Here is a 23677-nt window from a genome sequence, read left to right as displayed (position 1 = left end):
CTCCAAGACCCTTGTTTGTTATTGTCCTTGACTGATGTATCAGCTTGGATCAAGACATCAGGCTGCCATAATTCTCATGCTTCAAACCCAGGTGAACTGCTTTTTCGTTTTAACACAACCCACAGGCAACGTGTGTTGTTTCTTAGATAACTGGGTCATCAATGCTTTAAAATGTGATATATTTTTCTGTTTTTTATTAGCCCAGGTTGCTGGTTTTCATCCTGCCTTCTCTTCCTGGAACATCCTTGCTGAGTCTTTCATCTGCTTATCTTCAAATTCTTTCTCAGGACTCATTTCTTTCAGAAAGACTTCCTTTAAAAAACAGTTGAAGAAATGCATGCAACAGAGACAACTTTCATGATATCTAATTGTAGTGCCCCTGCTCTATCTTATCAGTTTCTGTACCTACAGTGTGGTCCACTATCTTTTATTTTTGCTTACATTCAATTCAAGGATTTTTTTTTTTTTTTCCTAGAAATTATTCCTACACCCCAACCAGTTTAAAAGTATAGTTGTACGTACACACACATATATAAAATCATAATGGAAACACTTTACATGTCTTCTGGCTAAAGGATGCTCATGTTTCCTTATATTCAAATTACGATATTGCTGTCACAGTGCTTTGTTTCAACTAACTTCTTGTTTAGTTGCTAAAGCAATAGAAATGTTTTCTTGTCAAATAAATAACTGAATGATGAAGAAATAAAGAAAGAAATCTGGATTATTCACTTTATCTGCAGTATTTTTTTTCCTAACATTTCTCATTATAAAATACACATCTTTTAAATTAGATGATTAGTTTTCTTTACTTTCCAATTTGCTAGATCCTAGGTTAATACATTACGTGTCACAACTAGAAGCAGCAAATCTTTGCAGAAAAGAAGTTTACTCTGCATACTTTCTAATCTTTTACTTTCTCTGACAGTTACAGAATTCTCTTGTCCTCATTACCTGGATTAATATTGCAAGACTTTTTTAATCTGATCACCCTAAATAAAGTGAAAAACTTAATTTCTGATTTTAAATGAATTAAACAGAGCAGCTGATACCGAAGGATTTGCCATTTCTACACTAATTTGAGATCTTTGTTTCTTCAAGTCCAATTTTGCAAACTAATGAATAACCCGCGTGTCACTGATTGTCCTGTGATCTCGTTAGCCTTTCTTCTGCATGTATGTCTTTGGAAATCTTTACTCTTCTTCACCTAAAGATAAGGAAAATAAGAAAGTGAGGTGAATGGGACCCCTGGTGAGCAGTAGGAGTCCTTTGTGTTATCAGCTTGAACAGTAATTGGCAAGGTATAATCTCTGAGCATACTCAGACCTTTCCTTGCGCTCCTCACCGTCTGGCTGGGTTTTCTTTCCACTTTGTCATCCTGGGTGCTACTTTTGTGTTTGCTAGGCCTTTTATTTTCCCTTTCAAATAAGTGAAAATGACTCCCAAGAACCTTCCCTTCCCTTTTCTCCCTTATCTAGTTTTGTCTCTTTAATCGCTTTCACCCCTCTGATTGTTCCTCTTCTGGACCATGTAGGAAGATTCCCAGAGGCCTTTAGGAAGGCTCTCCCTTCCATCTGAACGTGGTTTTACACAATGCTACAATACCAGCAATGGGAGGAATGCCTTGTAGGTTATTTTTCCAGACGTTCAGGTCAAGACATAATGATTTTGGAACATTCGTTAATTTTAAAATGTTTTTTGGATATGTATTTAGTGCCTGTTGAAAGCCAGGGTCTGGCAGCTCTGGAGAGAGAAATAATTATTATGAAAAGCATAATATATGTTTCAGAGACTCTTGACCAAACCCCCCAACAAAAACAAGAGAAAAATGACTTCATGAACCATGATTTTGGAAAGACTACTGGTCACAGTTTAGGCTAGTTAAGTCTATGACATTTCTGCTCAGAATAGCTCTCAGCTACGGTGTATATTGGGTTTGCATGGCAAGGTTTTGGTAGTGGGGGTGCTACAGGGGTGGCTTCTGTGAGGAGCTGCTAGAAGCTTCCCCTGTGTCCGATGGAGCCAATGCCAGCCGGCTCCAAGACAGACCCACCGCTGGCCAAGGCTGAGCCCACCAGCGACAGTGGTAGCACCTCTGGGATAACACAGTTAAGAAGGGGGAAAAAAGCCCTGCACGACAGCAACTGCAGCCGAAGAGAGGAGTGAGAATATGCAAGAGAAACAACTCTGCAGACACCGAGGTCAGTGGAGAAGGAAGGGGAGGAGGTGCTCCAGGCACTGGAGCAGGGATGGTAAATACATTGTGAATTTCAATGAATATTGCATTTCTCCCAATTTTCTAAGTGTTTTTATAATGCTGTCCTCTCACTGTGGAAGCTAGGGGAAGAGTATTGTGCTTTCCATGGAAAACAAAGTGCAAGGAAACATTTTTAACTTCGGTTTAGCAAACCAAGTTTTGGAAATCGCTTGCACTGTGCACTTGACAGCAGACACCAGCGATTCCAGATGAACTAGCATGCAACATGTCTTGGTCTGACATGTTTTTACTTGACGTTACATCAGAGGAACTCCATTGAGGGAACTTACTCAACGCTCGTACAAGTGAGATAAGAAGCCTGTATTAATGGAGCTTAGTCAATCATCAAGAGCAGCAAGATATCTGCATCTGGAGTGCAGCTAAATTGTTTTCATAATGGATTCTATTAATTGAATTAATTTTCATGTCTAAGCAGGATTTAACTAGGGTCATATTTGCAACTATCATCCAATTTAGTAATCAGCGACCAATTTAGAAATGCAGTATTACCTGTATTTTGAGTGCCAGATTGTAGATGAGTAAACTCAAATGAGCCAGATTAATTTTGCTTGAATGACAAAGATAATACAAACACTAGTAGGCTGAGACGGTCACCTTCTTTTGTCCCAGACAAAGGTTATGGGTACAGTATTTACATTATTAACACTGAGTACGCACCCGTAATACGTTTTGCATTCTGTGAAAAGTAGTCAGTCATCAAAATTTTTATCTGTTTGCCCAGCATTAGCAAAAATTAATATAAAAAATGAAAGAAAAAAGCAGCACGCAGATTGCCGAGTACACCTTTTCTCCATGTGCATAACAGTGTGTATCTTGAGCTACTTCTCAGCTCAAGCTTCAGACCGTACTTCTGAGACAGTGACCTGAACTTGTGCAGCTGCTCAGCAGAAAGCTCCCCACTCTTTTGAGGACCGCTGACGTTGCTGTTACCACACAGTGCTGGAAATATTTGTCTTCAGAATTACAAATTAGCATTATAACATACTCCCAGCAACTAACCGATATAAAGTGTTTCCAAGCAGTGTTTCCATACATTTAATGTGTACTTGCTGCAGTGACACTTAGGAATGAAGATGAATGATGAAGAAGATTTTAAACGCAAGTTGCTCCTTGAGAGAGGGTGCATGACAGTAGCCATGAATCCTTCAGGAACTTTATTGCTCATGCACAGAAGCATAAACAGTTTTTTGTTAAGATCAAAGAAGGGAAAATCTTTTAAGTTATCGCTGGGTTGATAAGCTCCAGCTCTATCTCCTCTCTGAGCGAAACATTAATTTTAAGCAGTAGCAGAGGAGCTCTGATGGTTCCCTGGCCTGTTTTCTTTTAGCAGTGTGAGGGTTTTTTCTTCTTCATTTTGAAAATTTGTCAGTTATTTTCCAGTGAAAAAGAGGGATTTTGAGAGCCGTGAGTGGCATGACCCAATCCCAAGACAGGCAAGTAGGGCATGAAGGTTGCCACTGCATGTGCCACTCACAGCAGTATGCTACAAACTTAGAAGCATCCACTTTTTCTGTGCTTCAGCTCACTGGAGTGTCATTACCTAAAGACGCTATCTACAAAATGGGAAAATCCAACACATTCTCCCCTGTACTTTGGCAAAAAAATAGCTTGAGTCTTGGGAGAAGTTAATGTCTGATCTTCTCCCATGTACAGTTTGCTTTTTCAGCTTTTTCAGCTAGTTTCAATTCTCTTGCATTTCAGTCCTTCAAAATACGTGATCTAAAAATAAAACTAAACAAGTAAGAGTTTTTAAAGCTTCACATATTAAGCATTTATGCCTAACTAGAATTTGCTAATGAGGGACAGATTAATTGGGGCTTCTAGAAACCAAGTAGAGAGACATAATCTGCAAAAATACAAGTAAGCATCCTATTCCAACTTTTCCAAAGATCACGGTGTTCTAATTTCAGCAACTCCAGTGAGGAGTCAGTGTCAGAGCCACCCAGAAAAAATTCCCATTTTTATGTGATATTCAGCTCTGGAGCTTTTGGGACTGATTCTAATTTTGAAATAGATAAAGTATTTATTTGGTAAATGTTCCCTGACACATTAGGCATAAAAAAGGAAGTATAGTAAATTCCAGGCCTCTTTACGTGCTACCTCCAGAAGTATATTCACTTCTGTGCATGAATATATATGAGCGTTTGTTTTGGATAAAATTGATAACACAGTGGGAGCAATGAAAGAGAAAATTGAATACAGTGACTGATTAGTTCAAAGACAGTGTTTTCTGATGTCTTCAGTTTTCCGTAAGAGGATGAGCTTGAGACAGGCTTGCAAAGGGGGGCTGTATACTTCAGAGAACATACTGCAGTCCCCTCAGTGCTGTGGAAGCAGATCCCAGTAGCTTGTTCAGAATCTGCTTCTTTCTGGAAGACCGTCTTAGAAGGGAACCAATGTAAAAACAAGCTGTCAGCAAACAAAAGCCTATAACCATCCATAAGAATGACAGGAAACACTTTATTGAATGATTAGAAGATTAAAGCAAACTCATGGTGGTAACTTGCTACTTAAAATGCTGAAAAGCAACTCAAGACTTTATTGATGGCTCAGGCTCTTAACAGAGGTTTAATTTTAACCCTTAGACAACCAGCTGCTTCTGGAGATTTGGGCCCTGTTACCCAGATCTGCAAGGTGTGAATCCCTTTGAGGGTCAGACTGGGGCCAGGTCAGGACTTAAAAGAGAGCAAAGACTGTTTCTACCTGGAACTACTTTTTGGACCAGTGGTTAAGAGACAACATGTGTTGCCCAGCAGAGCCATCCAGATGTGTAACTACTTGAATACATATGCATGAAAAAACAGCATCAAAGGCACATCTAATGCAATACTATTGATGCACAACCCCAGCTGGCAGAAGCTGCTGGACAGCCATGAAACACATTCTGGTATTTATAATTTTTGAAGCCCTCTGCTTAATTTTCTACATTGTCTGTGTTTCTTAATTGTCAGTACAGTCTACAAAACAAATGGGTCTGGTCAGAGTGGTCTTAGTGTCTGTAGAGTGCTATGAATGTACAACTGGACCTTACAGATGGCTATTTTTAAAACACAAGAGAAATAAACAAAAGGTAATTTTTGAAATTACTGCAGAATGTGGTTTAAGCTTTATAAAAAGAAAAGTGCATTCCACTGACCAGAGACTAAGCTTGACCAGAGTAAATCCTGAAGCATTTGAAAACATTACTGAAAGGGGAAAACCTGTGTTAACCTTGGCTGCTACTCATATTTGTGTTGCAATGGAAACACAGCCATGTACTGGAGCATATGCTGATGTGAACTCTGGCTAGCACAGTTAAAACATTGATTGTGTTCTGTAGAAACAACAATAAAAAGCAGACTAAAAGTAGCTTATTTAATGTAAGTAATGTCTGTGAGTTCATATACTCTCATATAGAGTCTGTTGTTAGTTTCTGAGTTGCCTTTAACACAAAGAACCAGTAAAGAAAAGCAAGTGGGAATGAAAGTTTCTAACACTATTCCTGCAAAAAGACTTTGTGCAATGCATTGAGGGAGTAGCTTCAGGTGTTAAAGGTGTAGGCTAAGTAGCTTAAGCATTCAGTGGAAAATACTCTGATAACTTTGATCTGTGGCAGTGCCAATGGTGGCAGCTCCAACCAGAGCAGTCTCCAGCGGGAAGTCATAGATTCCTGTGTGAGAGCTTAGAAACTGATAGCTCAGTTACTTTTGATCAAGAGACTTAAGTAGCTGCTTAACTCTGCCTTGAATTGCTCTAGTGAATTGAAGTCCTAAATTCTGAAGAGTGAAATAAAGCTGAAGACAAGCAGATCCACTGGACAAAAAGGCAAGGGAGACCCACGTGTTTTTCATAGGGAATGGCGGGGTATGTGTGCAAACAATCTGTTCCCAGAGTCTGTTGCACGGATCACTTTTTTGCTTGGAACTGGCATCAGGAATGGCCGAGTGCTCTGGGGGGTTGCCTAGAGAGAAGAAATTTAGGCATTTTAAATAGTGCAACTTTAGCTGAAGCTGCTGAAAAAAATTTCATTGACTACAGTGATTTTTTTTAGGCTTTTAGGAGCTACAGAGCTTAATAACTCTGCACAGGCCTGTTTGCAACCCACCCAAAAATGACTTTTTAATGGATTGCAATCTCGATGTTACCTTTTCTTTATGGTCATTTTGCTCACCCCTCCCCTAGCAAAAATACTGGATCTGTGTGTGAAAGCAGTTGCAAATAAACTGGTGCAATTCACAAAGCTAAGGCTTACTTTCCCAGTGTCTGTCTGTCTATCGCTCACTCGCTCGCTCACTTTTTTCACTGTCTTGCCCTTTCCTTCTTTATGTCTTCCTTGTTAATGTGGCCTTTTGTTGCTCGGTAAACTTGAAGACAAAATGAGAAATGGCATCAAAAGCATCTATAATATTCTGCATGTTAATAATGGTGAGCTTTTTCAGGCACTTCAGAAACAGCAATTTTTTAGTCTTGAATGTTAATGGCGTAAAGGTCAGCTTACTGGGGAAAAAACCAAAAGCTACAGAAACATTAATTTTCCAACTAAGCATACTTGTATTTTTTTATGTTAATCCTCTTGCCAAAGGCAGTAAGTCTGAACATCAACAGATAGGTATGTCAAACACAGAAACTGTATTGGAGTCTGGGTCATCTGACATCTCAATATTTTCCCAATAGAATATTAAATTCCTTTTTACTTACAGTTGTTGACTTATGTTCTGATGTTCAATATTGTTTGCATAGTCATCTTCACTTCTGTAAAGTGCAGGGGTGGATAACAGCAGAGGGAGGAGACCCCTTTTCCTCCCACCCTAAGTAGCAGCATCCAAAATGGCAGATCTTCCCAGGCGTTTGACAGGGCAGTGCCACAGCCCCTTTCTTCCCTCTCCTTCATGAGCTACATCAGGCACAAAGGTAGGCAAAACACTGCCTAAAATGGTGGGTTTAGTATTTTCCAGCCAGACTGCACAGACGTAAATGGCTATTAAAGTGCAGGGCAGCAGTGCTGTTTGGTGGAAGAGAGGATCACAGCAGAAGCCACCCAAGAATGGCTGCCCAGGGATGCCGGTGATGCCTATCATGACAGCATTTTTGCTTTAGTGTGAAAAATGACCACGGAAAATAGACAATGGAGAGCAACTGGAAAAACATTTCTTAGTAGAACTGTGGGCTTTCTGTCTTCTCAGATTTTTTTTTCTTTGACAGTGCTCTGAATTCACCTAAATTCAAGGAAACGCGCATCTGACCTTATTTGCAGATTAGAAGTTTCAGATGTACAACAAAGTTAATGTAGTTAGTACATTCTGCACAGTAACAGATGACCTATGCCTCAAGGAGTTATTCTTTTCCTGTCTTTGATTTCTTATCCTGTAACGATTTTATGCTGAGAGAGACTGTGTTATCACCTTGCAATTTCCAATAATTGTATTATGCTACAGAGGAAAAAAATCAATTAGTCACTCAACAATGAGGAACATGTCTTTGCTGGAAAATGAACATTCTTTTCATATTTTTCCCCATATTTTTAGCATGCAGTTATTTGTATGCACAGATAGAGAAAGCAGAGCTCATGAATGCAAATGCCATTTCCTCCTTTCAATCAGGTAGGCTTACAATTATCTGATTATGTTTATGCCAGACCCATGAGTGAAGCTGAGGTATAATTTCTGCATCATACAGTACAAGCAAGAACAAAGTGCTGTAAGTCATATTTGCACTCCTGGGTTCTTGATTTAGCCCTTGGTCAGCTGGAAGCACGCTGGGGTTGCTTTACATTACAGTTGGCTCCAGCATCTTGTGTTGGGGCACTTAGCAGCTGAGAATGGCCCATACAGTGAACTTCGGTCTCCTCAGTGGCACTGCTGCCTCTGTGTCCAGTGACGGGACTGTGCAGGAGATAGCGAAGAGCTATTTCTGACTCTGTCCACCAGTTACGGCATATTCTTCATTATTACTATAAATTACTGCTAGCAGCTTCTGTTAGTGACTGGCACGTAAAAGATCACTTGGCAACTGCTTCACACGTCTTCTGATAGCAACTTTCTTTAGATCATACATTCTTTTAAACTGAACTTCATTTGCTTCTGTGGGTATTAGAAAGACAGGATAATAGGAAACGGCACTAGACGTAATATTTTACAAACCATTTGAGGGAAATCATATTAAATTCTAGCACTTATTTACAGATATCCATGTAACTCCAAATTTGGAAAGATGAATACTTCCCTATGGATTTATTTTTAGGGTGGCACTTTCAAGTAGCATCACCCATTTCCTGGGACCGAACTCTTAGTGTTGCCTCACAAGGCAACTATGTTTCTCTTCAGCTTTTCTTGATAGTTTTTATTTTCTTCTTATAAGTCAATTATTTAATGGGGAAGAGCGTCAAGCCAACAGGAAAAAGTTTAGATGAACTTGCTAAAAGAAAAGACATGATAGATGCTCTTTTATTCTTGCCATTAATTGAAGTACTTGGCCATCCCTAAGCAGTTGCTCTTCTCTCTCTCCACTTTCAAGCTTCCTAGCGTGCAAGTGTGGAGTCCCCCGGTGGGGCTGTTAAGAAAAACCTGCATTGTAAGATTTCTGTCATTTGCCTTGAGAAGCAGTATGTTACATTTTACTTTGGAAGAAGGTTTGCAAGGCATCACTTTTGACTGCTTGCCACCTGCTCCAGATGTGAGGGGGCAGTTCCTGCAGTGGGATGGTTCCCCGCATCTGGGCATCGTTATGGGGTCGGTAGCTGCCGAAGAGGGCGTTGCCTGTGAGCAGTCTGCAGCGCGCACATCGGGCTCCACTCAAGTGGGAACGGGGCTTTTGTGTCACTGACTTCTCCTTTGAGCTACCAACCCTCTAAATTCTGCCACTAGTAAAAGGGGCAACACTTGTGTGTGCAGCAATGAAGGACGACAGTCTGTTAAGGAAGCCTCAACTTGCAGAATGGGACGTGGAGAGCTGTCTATGCAAGCACGAGGCATCACAAGTGACCTCGGAGCTGACCTTGAAAACCTGTCAAGTGTTCATAAATTATAATATCAACCTTTCTGTGTACCGTTTTGCCTCTTGACAATAAGCCATGGCAACACCATATAAATATTTTGCCTAGAAAGTCTCCCTAATATTACGCTTGTTTTCCCTACCTGGGGTGTTTCTGAGTTGACAGGGACCATGAAGACAGTCTCCTGCTTTTTGGACCCATGCATGTTGATTTCCACCAAATCCGAGGCTGTCATTTGAAGAATGATGGTTGACCAATATAGTGTTTACCTGATTTTTTGTTTCTTATTCAGGACCTGAAAATAACCCAAATATTGACACTCAGTGGGAGGGATTTAATGTATCAGCTTTCATTGCAGATGGCTTTTAGGGCCATTAGTGTTTATTTTCAGCTAGTTTTAAAAAGCATTATTTTAATAATAATACTAAGTGGCAGATTTGTCCTTTAACTGTTTTTTTTTCTGTTGTCTTCTCAGTTTTTTATGGTCACTGACAAATTGTCCTGGTTTCAGCTGGGATAGAGTTAATTTTCTTCCTAGCAGCTGGTATAGTGCTGTGTTTTGGATTTAGTATGGGAATAATGTTGATAGCACACTGACGTTTTGGTTGTTGCTAAGTAATGCTGACACTGGTCAAGGACTTTTCAGCTTCCCATGCTCTGCTGGGTGCACAAGAAGCTGGGAGGGGGCACAGCCAAACTGGCCAAAGGGCTATTCCATACCATACGGTGTCATGCTCAGTATAGAAACTGGGGGGAGTTGGCCGGGGGCAGCGATCACTGCTTAGCGACTGGCTGGTTGTCGGTGGTGAGCGATTGCATCACTTGTGGGTTTTTTGTTTTTTTCCGGGGTTTTGTTCCTCTCTCTCTCTCTCTCATTGTTTTCATTACTACTACTACTACTACTACTACTACTACTTCTACTACTACTACTACACTACTACTACTACTGCTACTACTACTATTATTATTATTATTATTATTATATTTCAATTATTAAACTGTTCTTACCTCAGCCCACAAGTTTTCTTACTTTTGCTCTTCAGATTCTCTCCCCCATCCCACTGGGGGTGGGGTGGGGGGAAGGTGAGCAAGCAGCTGTGTGGTGGTTAGTTGCCAACTGAAGCTAAACCATGACACAAATGTATTGAGAAAAATGGCATTTCCTTTAAAAAGCAGATATTCATCTAAGAACATTAACTTGAAAATAGGAAGTTTTAGAATTCTTAATGGAAATTTCACTTTAAAATGTTTGTATTCATTTTTAAGTCAGCCTTTTTAAACAAAATCCATGGAGCTTGAATGATCTTGCAGAAACTGAATGAAGCAATTTGATGGTAAAACTGTAAAGGCATTGTATTCAGAGTAATTTGTTCTTGAAGTGAAGGTGAAAATTTCTTTCTTAACAGTACTATATTCATCCTGCATAGCCAACTGAAAATGCAGGTAAGATCAGCTGAGGAAGACACAAACCAAGACAACAACCAGTACCTGAATTAGGCAAAGTCAAGAAGGTATGTATGTCCTCCATTTGAGAGGCGTTTCTGAAAGAGAAGTTTTAAAAGAGATTCCTTTTTCTGTACTTTCTGAGATGTGAGGAAAGAAGTTGCTTTTTTATGATTGCCTTTCAGAAGGAAAATTGTGAAGCTGTGGTATCTCATGGCCTTGGAGATTTACTAGATTCTCATTCTCCATTGTCTTTCATTTTTTTAAAGACATCAACACTTAACAAATGCTACCAATTCATGAGGATTGCATCTTATATTGCTTGTGCATAGGGGTAAGCAGCTTCCTAAAGTTCAGTGGGTGGAGATCCAAACCACCCTAAAAACAAATGCAGAAACATCGCTTTGGCAAACAATGGTCTACCTGATGCTATTGCACAAGAAGGACGACATCAACCATCTGGATGAAATCAGAAGCCATGGAAGAACTGGAAGAGCTAAGATAATTCACAGTGATATAGGTTTTAAAAGGAAATATGCAGATGTCATTTTCCCCTGTTTACCAGTTTTCATGGTAATACTTGAATCCTTGCACATGCCATTCCTCAAGACAGGGCCCAAGACGTGGGGCTGTTCTCAATCTTTTCACTTGAGTGTTCATACTTTTGTAGGTTTTGTAACTTTTTTACCCAATTCATGTTATTAGTCTCAGATTATGGAAAAGGGATGCAGGTAAAAATTCCTGATTTCTCTGTATGTCCTGGTCTACACTGAGTGGTCAAGCTGGGAAGTTTCTGTTTCAAATAGAACAGAAGTATTATGCTGGTTTTAAATTGGATTTGACTCCCAGTTTCTGCTAAGCAACCTCTTGCATACTAAACTTTAAGCAATTGTATGGGTTCAAGATATTGATTGCATAATATGTGGTTATTATTATGTGAATATGTGAATATTAAGCTTTCCCCTTAATAAGACTGAAGTCCTTTTTCATTCATATGATACATTCATACTAATATGAAAGGTATGATAGCTGGAAATCACATGGGTGTGATATGTTATCTGAATTGTGCAAGGTGAGGCCACGACGTGGCTGATTATTGACACTGCAGAACCAAGCATAAAGCTAAAGGATGATCCTCATACAAGGGCAATGTGTTGCCTGTGAGACCTTCTGATTCTGGTTGCAGACAACAAAAGTTAAAACTGGTGTTATGGCAGTAGGCCAAGTCAATGGAGGGGCTTTTTTTGCATGTCTGAACCAGTACTTCTTAAACTGTGACCTGTTTCCTACACATGAAGGTGTCATAGCTCTTCAGGAGATAGGTCAAAAATGATTCCAAACAAAATAAAAGAGCTACATTATACACAATCCCCTACTTGCAAATATGCTTACAAAATGGGGGGAAATAAAAATAGTAAACAGATATGAAAATTTTACCAAACTGTTACTAGATTATAACTGAAAACTGTTATGACCACCCCACAGGATGGTCTTTGGTATTTTCTGAAAAGTTTTGGAGGTTCCTGGATCCTTTAGAAAAATGCAAGGGAGCCAGGCATTAAAAAGGCTGAGCAGGGAAGATTTAAAAAGTGACTTATGCTTTCATACAAAAAGTAACTCCTCTTGCAGTTCTCTGCTAGAGAGACAGAGTGATTGTAATTAGAGTGAATTATCATCCTAGTTTTTGTTGTTTGTTCTAATTAATTCTTTTTTTGTTGCCCATTGACCTTTCTTGATCTAGTTGTGCAATAAAAATACTTCAGCATGCAGACGAGGATGCTGGAATCCAGACCCCAAGTCACTAGTTTGCTTTCTGAGTCATAGGATTTCTTGAGGTAAGCAGCACCCTTTTGTGACAGAGCACTGACTGTAAATCACAGGAAACAACTTAGTAATATGGCTTACAAAGACCTTTATTTCTTCACGCATCTTATTTAGTCACTTAAAGATAACATTATGTGGCATTTCAGAACCTTGGTGTATTTATAGCTTTCCTCTTTCCCTTTGTGTCCCTGTGTATTAATTAAATATACATTAACTCAAAGAGATTATTTTTCATGTTGCTATTACAAAGTACTTGCTTGAACCAACTCCAACCAGTAAAAAATAAGAACCTGAAAACCTTTTCCTGAGGTCTAACTTGATTTCTGGTTTTAATTGTCTATGGTGCTAAAACAGAGGAGAAAAATTCCAAAGGGAAAAGTCAGGAAAATGACACACTATAGAAGGAGAAGCAAGTCTCTGTTAGGGTACATAAAATCTGTTATCCTCCTCATCTGCTTTCTGAGTGCTGAAAACCTTGTCCACCTTCCCAAATTATTCCATCTGTTTCCATAAAAGATACTTCCTACTACTTCTCCCTACAAGCCTGACTTGTTTTATATATCAGAAGACCACTGTTACAATTACAAAATTCAAGGGACAATTTAGCATCATTAGCTAAAATAATAATTTACTTTTACTTGGGATATTCTGGAGGAGAAAGTAAAGATATTTTGCAGCAAGTTTGCAGGTTACTACAAACATTTCCATGTTATGACTCCTTTCTGGTTTCAATTGACAGATAACCTTTGTGAGAAATAGCTTCTTCCTTTCCTTTGCCTCTATTTCTTTTGAAAGATTTTTTGTGCAATTCTCGTCTAATAGGTAGTATATATACTGTATGATGGAAAGCAAGTTTTGGGGTTTACTGCAAAGAAACCAAAGACTTTTCGGTGCTTTTTCATTGAGGAAAGGAAAGAATTTGTTGGAAAAGAGATCTGCTCTGGGTAAATACCTAAATATAATAAACAAAACCTTTTTAAGGTCCTCTAGTGACTCCAGAAACACAGATGAGGTAATCATGGACAGATTATTTTAATTGGAAAAAAAAATCTCCTGAAAAAAAGTACCTACAGGTATTTGATTTTCTGTAGAAGCCCATAAGGAGAATGACACAGTGGCAAATTGCAAGACTAGTCTTGATGGTCAGATTGCACTAAATTATTTAAATTCTAAAAAATAGCGTAATGATAGAGACAAGAATTTTCACGTACTCTGTATATGAAACCATGATGCTGTGATAAGTCATCCCAAGTTTCTACAAATAGGAGTATCTTAAATGATGCGTGCCTTGTCAATGCAAAATTATCTTCTAACAGCTGGGGCTGGCGGAATTCCCTTCCCTCTCTTTGCAAACGGTTCATGTAGCATTTTGCATTCTGCAAGTGTTTTTATTTCTAGGAATCCATTGGGCAGCATGGGTAGGTTATTCATAGGCTATTTATTTTAACTGTTTAGTAAGCATTACATATGATATGCATCCGTTCATGAAAATCATATGATGTGTTTTCTCTCCCATCATTTGATGACTGAAAACTTAAAATAAAATAAACCAAAATAAACAATAAAATAAGCATTAAAAATATGACAAGAATTTAATGTTTTCCTTTGTTGAAATTGGTTTGGATTTTTGGAAAATGTGTATTCATTTTTGAAAAAATTTCAGTGTCAGCATTAAACAAATGTATTAGTGAGAACCTAAGTCAGACTGTGGTGCAAAAATTTAACAAAGGTTTTACTAAATGTGAATATGTACAATTAAGGAATAAAGATAATAACAGATCTCTTTGGTTGCCTTTGCTCTGCTGGACTTCTGTATTATGTTATCAAGTTGCAATGTGACAACTAGCTGGGAAGAATTAGAAAAAAATAGGAGAAATTATGTAAATACATAGTAAACTGATTTAAAATGAGGTGCTCTCATAACATGTTCACCTAGATTGCTAGAATATAAGCCCAAATATTTCTGTGCTCATTGTCTCAAGGACACCAAGTGCAATGTCCAGTGTTACTGAATAACCTGAATATTTTTCCTTTCACCAGTCAAGTCAATTTTGGGGGAAGAAATAGTCACAAGCATAACCAGAAAACAGGCCAACTCTTCCTTTCCTCTGGTTCTTTAAGCTTTAGGGAGTGTTCTGTTTACCTAAAACGTGACCACAGTGTGTCTTTTTAAATTAGTGCTCATTTAATTACTGTGTCATTACTGTGTCACTCATGGTATGAGAAGTATTGGTATCAAACTGCTGACATCTATTATCGTAAAAATAATGGTGGAAACCATTATGTTTTCAACCTGTCACAGCTGATCATTACTAAGACAACATGTTGATTAACCACAGCCCTTATCTGAAATGTAAAAACCACAGTAACTGTAATCTTTTGTTAGTAAAGCCACTTAGCACGACCTGAAGGGAAAAATAATGGAAGGCATTTAAAGTACACACCATTAAATTTCTTGGGACTTCCACACACTTTGTGTGTGGAAATATAGAGAAATGTTTAGATGTATTATGTGAATTATACTAATTCCAGGCCCGTTTCTTAATGGATTCAGTTCTATTGGTGGATTTCCAAAGATACGCCCTGTGCTTTACTTTTTCAGTTTTTGGTTGGTTTGTACAAGAAGAACTTTGCTCAAATGATAACTCTGTTACTAGATATTTTTTCCCTTCCCTGAATATGTGATATGGAGGGAGAAGAACTCAAGGTTTTTGAAATGCAGCTGATATAAAAGTAATTTCATCCTGAGAGAAATAAGAGAAATACGAAGATAGTGAAAATGCTAGAGAAGGAAAGAAGGGTTTATAGGAAGAAGCTAAACACTTGCTAGCAATATTGTGTATTCATATGGTGGGGGAGAGACTAGCTGAGCAACTAATTTAGATCACTGGTGTCCTGTGACTACCTTATGTACTAGACATGCTTGTTATACCATCATCTCAGTCTTATGGTGCTCCATTTGTTAAATCCTTGATTGTGTGCTCCTGGAATGATTAGCCCAACATCAAACAGAACTGAGCAGCAGCTTATCAGTTCCAAACCATCCTAAATTGCAATTTGAAGCGGATTGAGTAGGACAGCATTGGTGACTGTAAGAGTAGAAGAGTCATGTGGAGAGTTATGGTGCTCTTCTCAGACAAAAGTCAGTGGTGCTAAAGAACAGCAATGCTACAAGAAGGATTAACCAAGCAGAAAGCACATGCATAGGTAAAAGCATGTGACTGGTCTCTATTGCTTTGTTCAGTATGTATGGCTATGGTATGCTAAGAGCAAATAAATAAGAACAGTTTCTAAAATATTTATGTAAAAAATGATAAAGTGCAAAAAGGAAGGCTTACATTCTTATTGCTCTATGAATTCTGTATTGATACTATTTTACTTTCTTTGCATATAGTATTCACACCAGTTTTAATTAACTTTCTTTTGCATTTCTTTCTTCCTTTTTTTAACTGTTTATTATCCATGACCAATAAACTGTCTCTCTTCTTGACCTCTCTTTCTATAGCTTTATGTTTTTTTCACTCTGCTCTTCCATTTCTAGCCATATTACTGAGGCTCTGGTAGCTCTGCAATTTAAACAGCTATGTATGCCCCCACTATGTTTCAAATATTGTTTTACTTCACTTCTGTTAATGAGATCAAGTCAAAGAAAATGCCCCTGGCTCTCAAGTGAATAAAATTGCAACTTACGGGAAATCTTGAAAAAGACTAAACTTATAGCAGGCTGTGTATTACTGAAGCCTTTAGAACTGCTTGTATCCTATCGTCCTGCTTAGTAAAACTGGACTCAATTCAAATTTCCAAACCCCTCATTAAACAGGTCTGTGTTCTGAATGAAGCTCAAAAGTTCACTTCTTTGTCTGCCACTGATAATTAATGACAGCCCTTTAGGAACAGAATCAGATACCTCCCACCTCTCCTAGGTATATCCCAACTAGCTTGAAGAAGTAGCAGAAACATCAGAGCTAGAATTAGTGACAGACAAGACATCTGCACATTAGGCACTCATACAGCATAATTCATATTGCTAATAACTTGTTTGTCTCCCTGTTATTCAAGCAAAAAATTTTAGCCAGGAAGGGTGAGAACCCCACAAAGCAAAACCCCTGTAATGTGCTTGAAGCCTTGACATCTCAGCTGAATAGTATTCAGCACCAAGACAGCAGGTCAGGCAGATCTTCACTGTAAAAAGCTGCGGTAGCAGGCACTGGATAAGAATTAATAGCTCTCAGGGTACTTTACTGAAGCCTCTGCTGACAACCATCTTAGCAAAGAGGCTGATGGATCTCCTTAGCTCTGCCTTTGTGCACAGGTAGTGGTTCTGAGTATCAGCACATGCTTCACGATCTTAGAATGGATTACCAAGAAGCTCCCAGAACCTGTCCTCAGGCATTTGTGTTATCATTTATTGCTGGATATATGAATTTTTTGTGCAGCTGTCTTGTTAATGCCATGGTTGATGTTAGTGCTGTGAGAGCCAGCATTATTGCCTGAGGTATGTTTAGTCTCATATGCTCCGTGACCTTCACACTGTGAGCTCCGTCCCCACCAATGTCAACATTTTTCAGGGGCTTTACAATGTTCCTATTTGTCATTGTTTGAACATTTCCAGTCACTTAAGAGGAAGAGGTCAAAGAACAGCGTGAAGCTGTTGCTTGGACACAAATGGCTGTTGCCTGGACATTGGTAGCTCTTCTAAGGACAGCTTTTCTTACTGCAGAAGAGTACCAACCCTATGATGACCACCTCTTCTGATTTTTTTTAAAAAAAAGCCCAACACATACTTCAGTTAAAGCTAGTCCAGAAATCATCCAAAGGCTAAGTTTGAGAGAAACCAGGCACATAGTAGTGTCATTTCTTAATATCTCCCGTTTGGACAAACTGGCAACAAAAGAGGACTACTTTTGAGGTTAACTGAAAAATAGTCCTGAGAACGCCACTTACCAACTTTCTGGTCTTCAAGACATAAAGCAAGAGGAAATCAAATTGGAGCAAAGTGTGATCACTCCAACAGCACTGTGCTTCAGGAGCCTGCATTTTGGATTTTTGTGAATTAAGGATTTTTTCACCCACAGATACAAGAGATGGGAAATCTATTTGCGACCATGACCCCTAAAAAATGTCTCTACTTATTGGGGATCTACATGCAAGGTAGCTATCTAAGCTCCCACTATAGTCAATGGAGATCTTGCACTCAAGGTAGTTGCCCTGACAGAAGTGCTTTGTGCCTTTTGAGTTATCCTAGAGTTTCTGAGACATTCACATAGTCAGATATGAGGTGGGACCTATGAAAGACCAGAGCCCCTCTGCATAGGTGACTGAAGCACAGGGGGGGTAACCTAGGTCTTCTTAAACGGCACTTTGTGTCTTTGTTTACACAACTGACCTCAGTCCTAGGTGTATCCTTTACAGAAAGCTGAATTGCTTGCTAGACTGCATTGACTATATTCATATCTGCAAACCTTGAGTGGGTATTTTGGATATCCTAAGGTAACTCAAAGAGCACTAGAGGTCCACATTTAGGCATCTGCACTGAGCCCTAGATCTCTATTAATTGTAATGGGAGCTTGAACATAAGCATGAATTTGGGTGTCTTATTCTTGAAACAAATGCCATCCAAGGTACCCAGCCATTTCCAGCTGCTGAACTTTAATTGTTAAGAACCAGATGTTTTTCTATTAAAAAAAAAGAAAATAAAACTACTTCAGCAACCTCAATTTTCCATGAAAAATATCAAGCAAATCAAATGCTAAACCAAAGGACATAGTTTGACAATAGTTGCAGACCCATTTGGCCAGGTTTTAAAAGTGATAGTGCTGCCGTGGTCAAGGCCTTCCAGATCCTTTTGTTAGAAAGTCCCAGTACTAAGAAAATACCCTCCAAGTATACATACCATAATTGTACTCAACAGCCTTTACTGAGATGGAGATAAATATCCCATCCCACAATTACATTAGGAAAGGGAAGCTCTCCAGAGTGGTTTGGCAGTAACTGCTTCGCTTGTATCTCAAAGTGGTTTGACAGTACCTCACAAAACAAGTAGTGAATTCTGGATTTATGTTTCATCCTTTTCCTTCAGCACAGCCATTGCCAATGCTTTTCAAGATACTTAATCTCTCATATTTTACTGCGTCTTTACTCTGAGAATTTGTCTTTCTCCATCATCTATCTCCAGTGCTAATTGCCTGAACTGAATGGTGGGCAACTTGAAGTGGAAAAAATTTAAGAAATCAGCAAGATTTCATTTCTCTGATTCTTTTCTCATTGCCAGGTTGCCCTGCTGTTATTGTGTGTTCTGGTGGTTATGAGGATCCATCACTTATGCATCTCATTTTATCTCCATCTTGAACTTGAAATAACAAAAAATAGGCAGTTCCTTTGTTCCCATCTACAGGATTTTTGCTTAATTCTAACTTCATCACTGTGCAAGTCAAGTATTTGTGGTACTTGTGTTTTTAAAGGCCCTCAAGTGATGCCCTTGTGCTTCTTACTGTCTTTACATGCATGCCAGCAGTTTTGCCTGCGGAAGGGCCTTTTAGGGAGACATAATGATATTTCATATGTAGAGGCAGCAGGCAGCCACATACACAGCTGCATGTCAAACAGCTGTGTGAGTCTAAAAAGGAACACCAAAACATAAAATTCTTTAGCCCTATTGATTATTTTACTCTTCAGTGTATTACTTCATTACCTCTTAATGTTTCAAATGATTTAGCAGCTTGTCTGTGACCTTCACTGGAATTTGGTCTTTCGTCTTACACATTCTTAGCCAATAGCTCATCAGTATTACCATCCTGAAGGGTTAGGCTTGGTGAAAAGGATGCTTTGAAAAATGTTTTTTTTGAAAGCACAAAGTTCCAAAGTATTTCTTTCACCTTGGTATAGTGCTGAAGTAATTTGATGAAAGTTATATGTACATAACGGCCTGAGGTATTAGGTACCATGCTAGACTGAGAAGATCAGGTGACACTGTTATGGCAGACTGTGCCAGTACCATTAATAAAGGAAGTGCGTCATTACTAACAACGGTTCCACCACTTGAATGGAAAGGGTCAATATGCTGTTCCCCAAGGCTGCAAAATAATTACAATATTCTGAAGTGGTTTTTACTGTTTCAGTATAAAGCTGTAAGAGAGAAAAGTGACAGGAATCCAAGCTCACTCTTTCTTTCTCATTCTCTGCTGGAGTAAATATCATGAGAAAAAACTCTGCATACATGACTAGCATAAATCTGAAAGAATGTTACTAAAGAGACTGGATTGTACAAGCAAAATAGCTATTTCAGAAACCTCTCAGCTTTTGTACTTCACGTTTAGGATAATGGAGTATATAGTGTAGCCATCTGTAGTATAGCCTATATAATATAGGAGGATATAATGCAATATAGTTCTTGTTGGATGATAGCATCCATCTAGATAGCATCTAGGATGTTATATAGTTTATAATAGGAAATAGAAAAAAGCACACATAAAAGAGTAACTCAGGTGCCTCACATAATGCTGTAATGGTACACAGTAATCATGCAGTGTTGCCTGTGTTACTTTATGTAAAGAAACATCTATTACCCTAGTTACTTCCATACTGTAGGCAACTTTAGCAACAGGCATTTTTGAGGATTTAAATCCTTTTTGAGGATTTAAAAAAGCAATCTTTATGAAGACACATAATTCCACTCTCTCTTCAGTTTATATCTATCTTCACTACACAGTGACCATCTGAGAGTGCTGTATTCCAAGCAAGTGATTGTGTTTAAACAGAAGCTTTTCTTCATGTTAACATTTAATTTCCTTTCCCTCCACCAAGCCCCAGGCAAGGCAGTAGTTGCTCTTTCTTGCCATGGTACTGTACACCATGATGAAGTATAGTCATTCATGTGACACAATATAGTAATCAGAAGTAAATTACACCCTTTAAAATTACCATCCCCAATCACAATACCTAAAACAATGTGATAATTGCTGTCATAGGAACGTGGGGAAAAAATAGAAGACTAGTCATTAAACAAATACTATAATCATTAATAACAAGTGCCATGTGAAATAACAATTTTCTACTAATCGCTATCCTAGAGCTGTAGTGCAAACTGCAGATTCTCTTTCATAAAGTAAGCTGGCTGATAACAGCTAGAAAAAAGCATAAACTTGCCAAAATATTTTGTCCATTAACACGTTCTGTGTTGTGTTTTGTAGACTGTACATTTCCCCACATAAATATGGGTTTCTATATGCAGCAGTTATACAACCACGCTTGAATTTCTCCTTTGGCTTCTGCCCTCAAGTAAATTATCAAACTCAAGCTGCTGGGCTTTATAATACCATTCCTCCTACATCTCTGTTTGTTTGCGCCTGGTTTTGTACTTCACCGCTTACCACCTCTCATGACCTCCTTACCACCTGCATCACTCCTTGCTTTGTTTTACCCTGTGGAGTAAATGTTTTACCCTGTGCAGTAAGTATTCAAAGCCAATATCCTTTCCCCTGCTAGCAGTTTCTCCTTTTTCTACTCATGTAAGCCCACATGTTCTTCTCCAAAGGCAGTAATCACCACGTTGTCTCTCTGTAGAAGCCTTCTTTTCTGCCCTGAGCTTGTCAGTAAGTGGTTTGGGCTGGAGAATACATCTCAGCTTATTTATATTTCCCTTCTGCGAGTATTCAAGAGAGGGCCAAAGAGCACCCATGAGCAAGGAAAACTGCATGAATGTGTGGGTCCACTGAACCTTGGTAGATGGTGTACTTTCTTTTCTGAATGTTCAGCACTGCAATTAGTAATTTCACTTAGCATTTCATATGAACTGTCTTATTTTTTTAAAAAGGCATTTTTTTCCATTTTGTAATATATATTGCTTAGCTACTAACACAGAGCTCTATTTAAACTAGTCTTTACAAAAATCATCTGGTTTTGTAAGAATCAAATATGATTCTCATACGTAAGTTGATTCTCCTACAATAAGTTGTCACTTTTGTGTGTGTTCATTTTACAAAAGTAGAATAACCACAGACAAAGAATTAATTCAATCCCATCACAGTGAATCCCTTCAACATGCTTATCAAATTCTGAGTAAAAAACCCAGATTCAAATGTTGGTCACTTGGATTGTCAAGCCTTTCATTTTGAAAAAGGAAACGCACACAGGGAAACAGTATCATATTCGAAAGAAAAGATGCTAAAGCCACCTTTTTCATGTTGCTCACACATTGTTTAGACAGAGAGGAGGAGGTAAAGGAGGGCAGTGAACAGAGAACAACAACAAAAAAGAGGAGATACCAGTTAATTTGGCTTCAGCTTAGAAGGGCTTTCTCTGATGGATAAGGCTGGGCTATAAAGAAACCTGGGCACTTTGGTGCCGAGTTTTTCTGTGTTAGAGATGCCCAACCAGAAATTCAGGAAGCTGAGTGTCTGAAGTCTTGTTATCCGTGCAGACAGGGAGAGAGCAAGGCAAAGCTGGGAAGCCATGTGCATCTTCTAGATGTCAATAGATGTTGCTGTTTAGAGCCTTAAATCCCAGTTACCAGAAAATGATACTTCCTTGCATAGGTAGTGAGGAAATTTTTCCTCTCTGTCTAGCTGTCTACATTTTCTGAAGTAAGGGGATGTGGTTCTTCATTCGTATTAGAGCACAAGGTTAAAAATAAAGACACTTCTCTTCCCTTCTAACAAATAACCAAGTCAACTAGTCAAGGTAACGGAAGGTTTATGACTTGCGTGAACATTTCTGTTATTTTCACAAGTTAATTATGACACTGTGCAGAATAAAGCTGTGGCTGAGATACCTACTTTAGAAGTGAGAATACTTTCCTCCCAGTCTTCCTCATCAATTGACTTTGCCAGGACAAATAGAGTTTTGTTCAAGAACACCAAAAAGTAACTCCTGTTGTTTTCCATTTATCTCTATCAAAACAAACAAATAAAAAGGCAAGTAAAAAACAGCATACAAAATGTTTATCAACCTGTTATACAAATGACCCGTGTAAGTTATATGCCTCTGACTAATCTTTCGTGCACTATAAACAAGTCCTCATTTGCTTCCAGTTATTTCTATTTCTTCTTTTTAATGGTGCTTTCCCAAGTTAAAAACAAGCCTGATAGCTACCTCTAATCTTTATAGCAATGGCTTTTAAAATATTCAAACTGAGTAATTTATTTTTAATGATCTGTAGCTCTGAAACAGTTCAGGCAATGTGCTTTATACTCTGCAGAAAAATTCTCCTTGGTCCTCAGGGCAAACTTGCATTTTTTTCAGGCCAAGCCAATTTTGACAACCCAAACGTGTATTAAAAAGGGAGAGAGACAGATAGAAAGAGCAGGGGAACTAGTATTAAAAGCAATGACTGAAAAGGTCCCTGGTGACATTTTAAAAGAGAATACTATTGAGACTGACTTTTAATTGCTTTGAAACCTCTCTGATCATTTGTACCCGGGAAAGGTTGGTATGAAATGTTCTTAAACAAGATTTCCCTTCAACATTTACACAAATGGGAACTTAGCACACTGTGTTCACATATAAATGAAGTACTCAAAATGAAAGGTGCTTGAGAACTAGATCTCTAACACAGAGACTATTGTCAAGTGCATCTTCTGCCAGACAGAAACTCCTGTTCTAAAAGAAGTTACATCCCATGCCATCTTTGATAAAGATTTTGCAGTGAGTGGTAAGTTAAATGAAAGGCTCAAGTATTAAAACAATTTTTGAAGGCTCAATGAGATGTAAGTAACCACACCCAGGAAAGGCATTTATTGATTATTGAGGTCCTATTTAGCTTGTCCCCAAAAGATGCCCCAAACTCCCCGTCAGTTTTCCAGTTTATGTTGCTTATATATATATCATTTGCCTTACCCACTGAGGACTTTAGCCTTGATACCTCTACCTAGTTTCAATGAAGTGCAAGCACTGCCTTATACACCTATGGTTTGTATACCAGACCAGCATGTTTTTCACACTGTTTCTGTGCTTGAACATCATCAAGCTCTCCCTCAGCTGCTTGATTACAGATCTTTGGCCTCGTCATGGTTTCGGGAGCAGAGACACTCTCCGGCTGGGGGCTGGTACACAGCACTGCTCTGTTCCCGTCTTTGCAGAAGGATTATACTTACTGATGCTAAAAATGTCTTTCCTTACCTGCAGCCTAGGTTTATTAAGACTTTTTCAATAGTCTCAACATTAGT

Source organism: Mycteria americana, chromosome 3 (genome assembly GCF_035582795.1).
Source record: "Mycteria americana isolate JAX WOST 10 ecotype Jacksonville Zoo and Gardens chromosome 3, USCA_MyAme_1.0, whole genome shotgun sequence".
Classification (NCBI taxonomy): Eukaryota; Metazoa; Chordata; class Aves; order Ciconiiformes; family Ciconiidae; genus Mycteria; species Mycteria americana.
Note: the sequence above shows the minus strand (reverse complement) of the source record.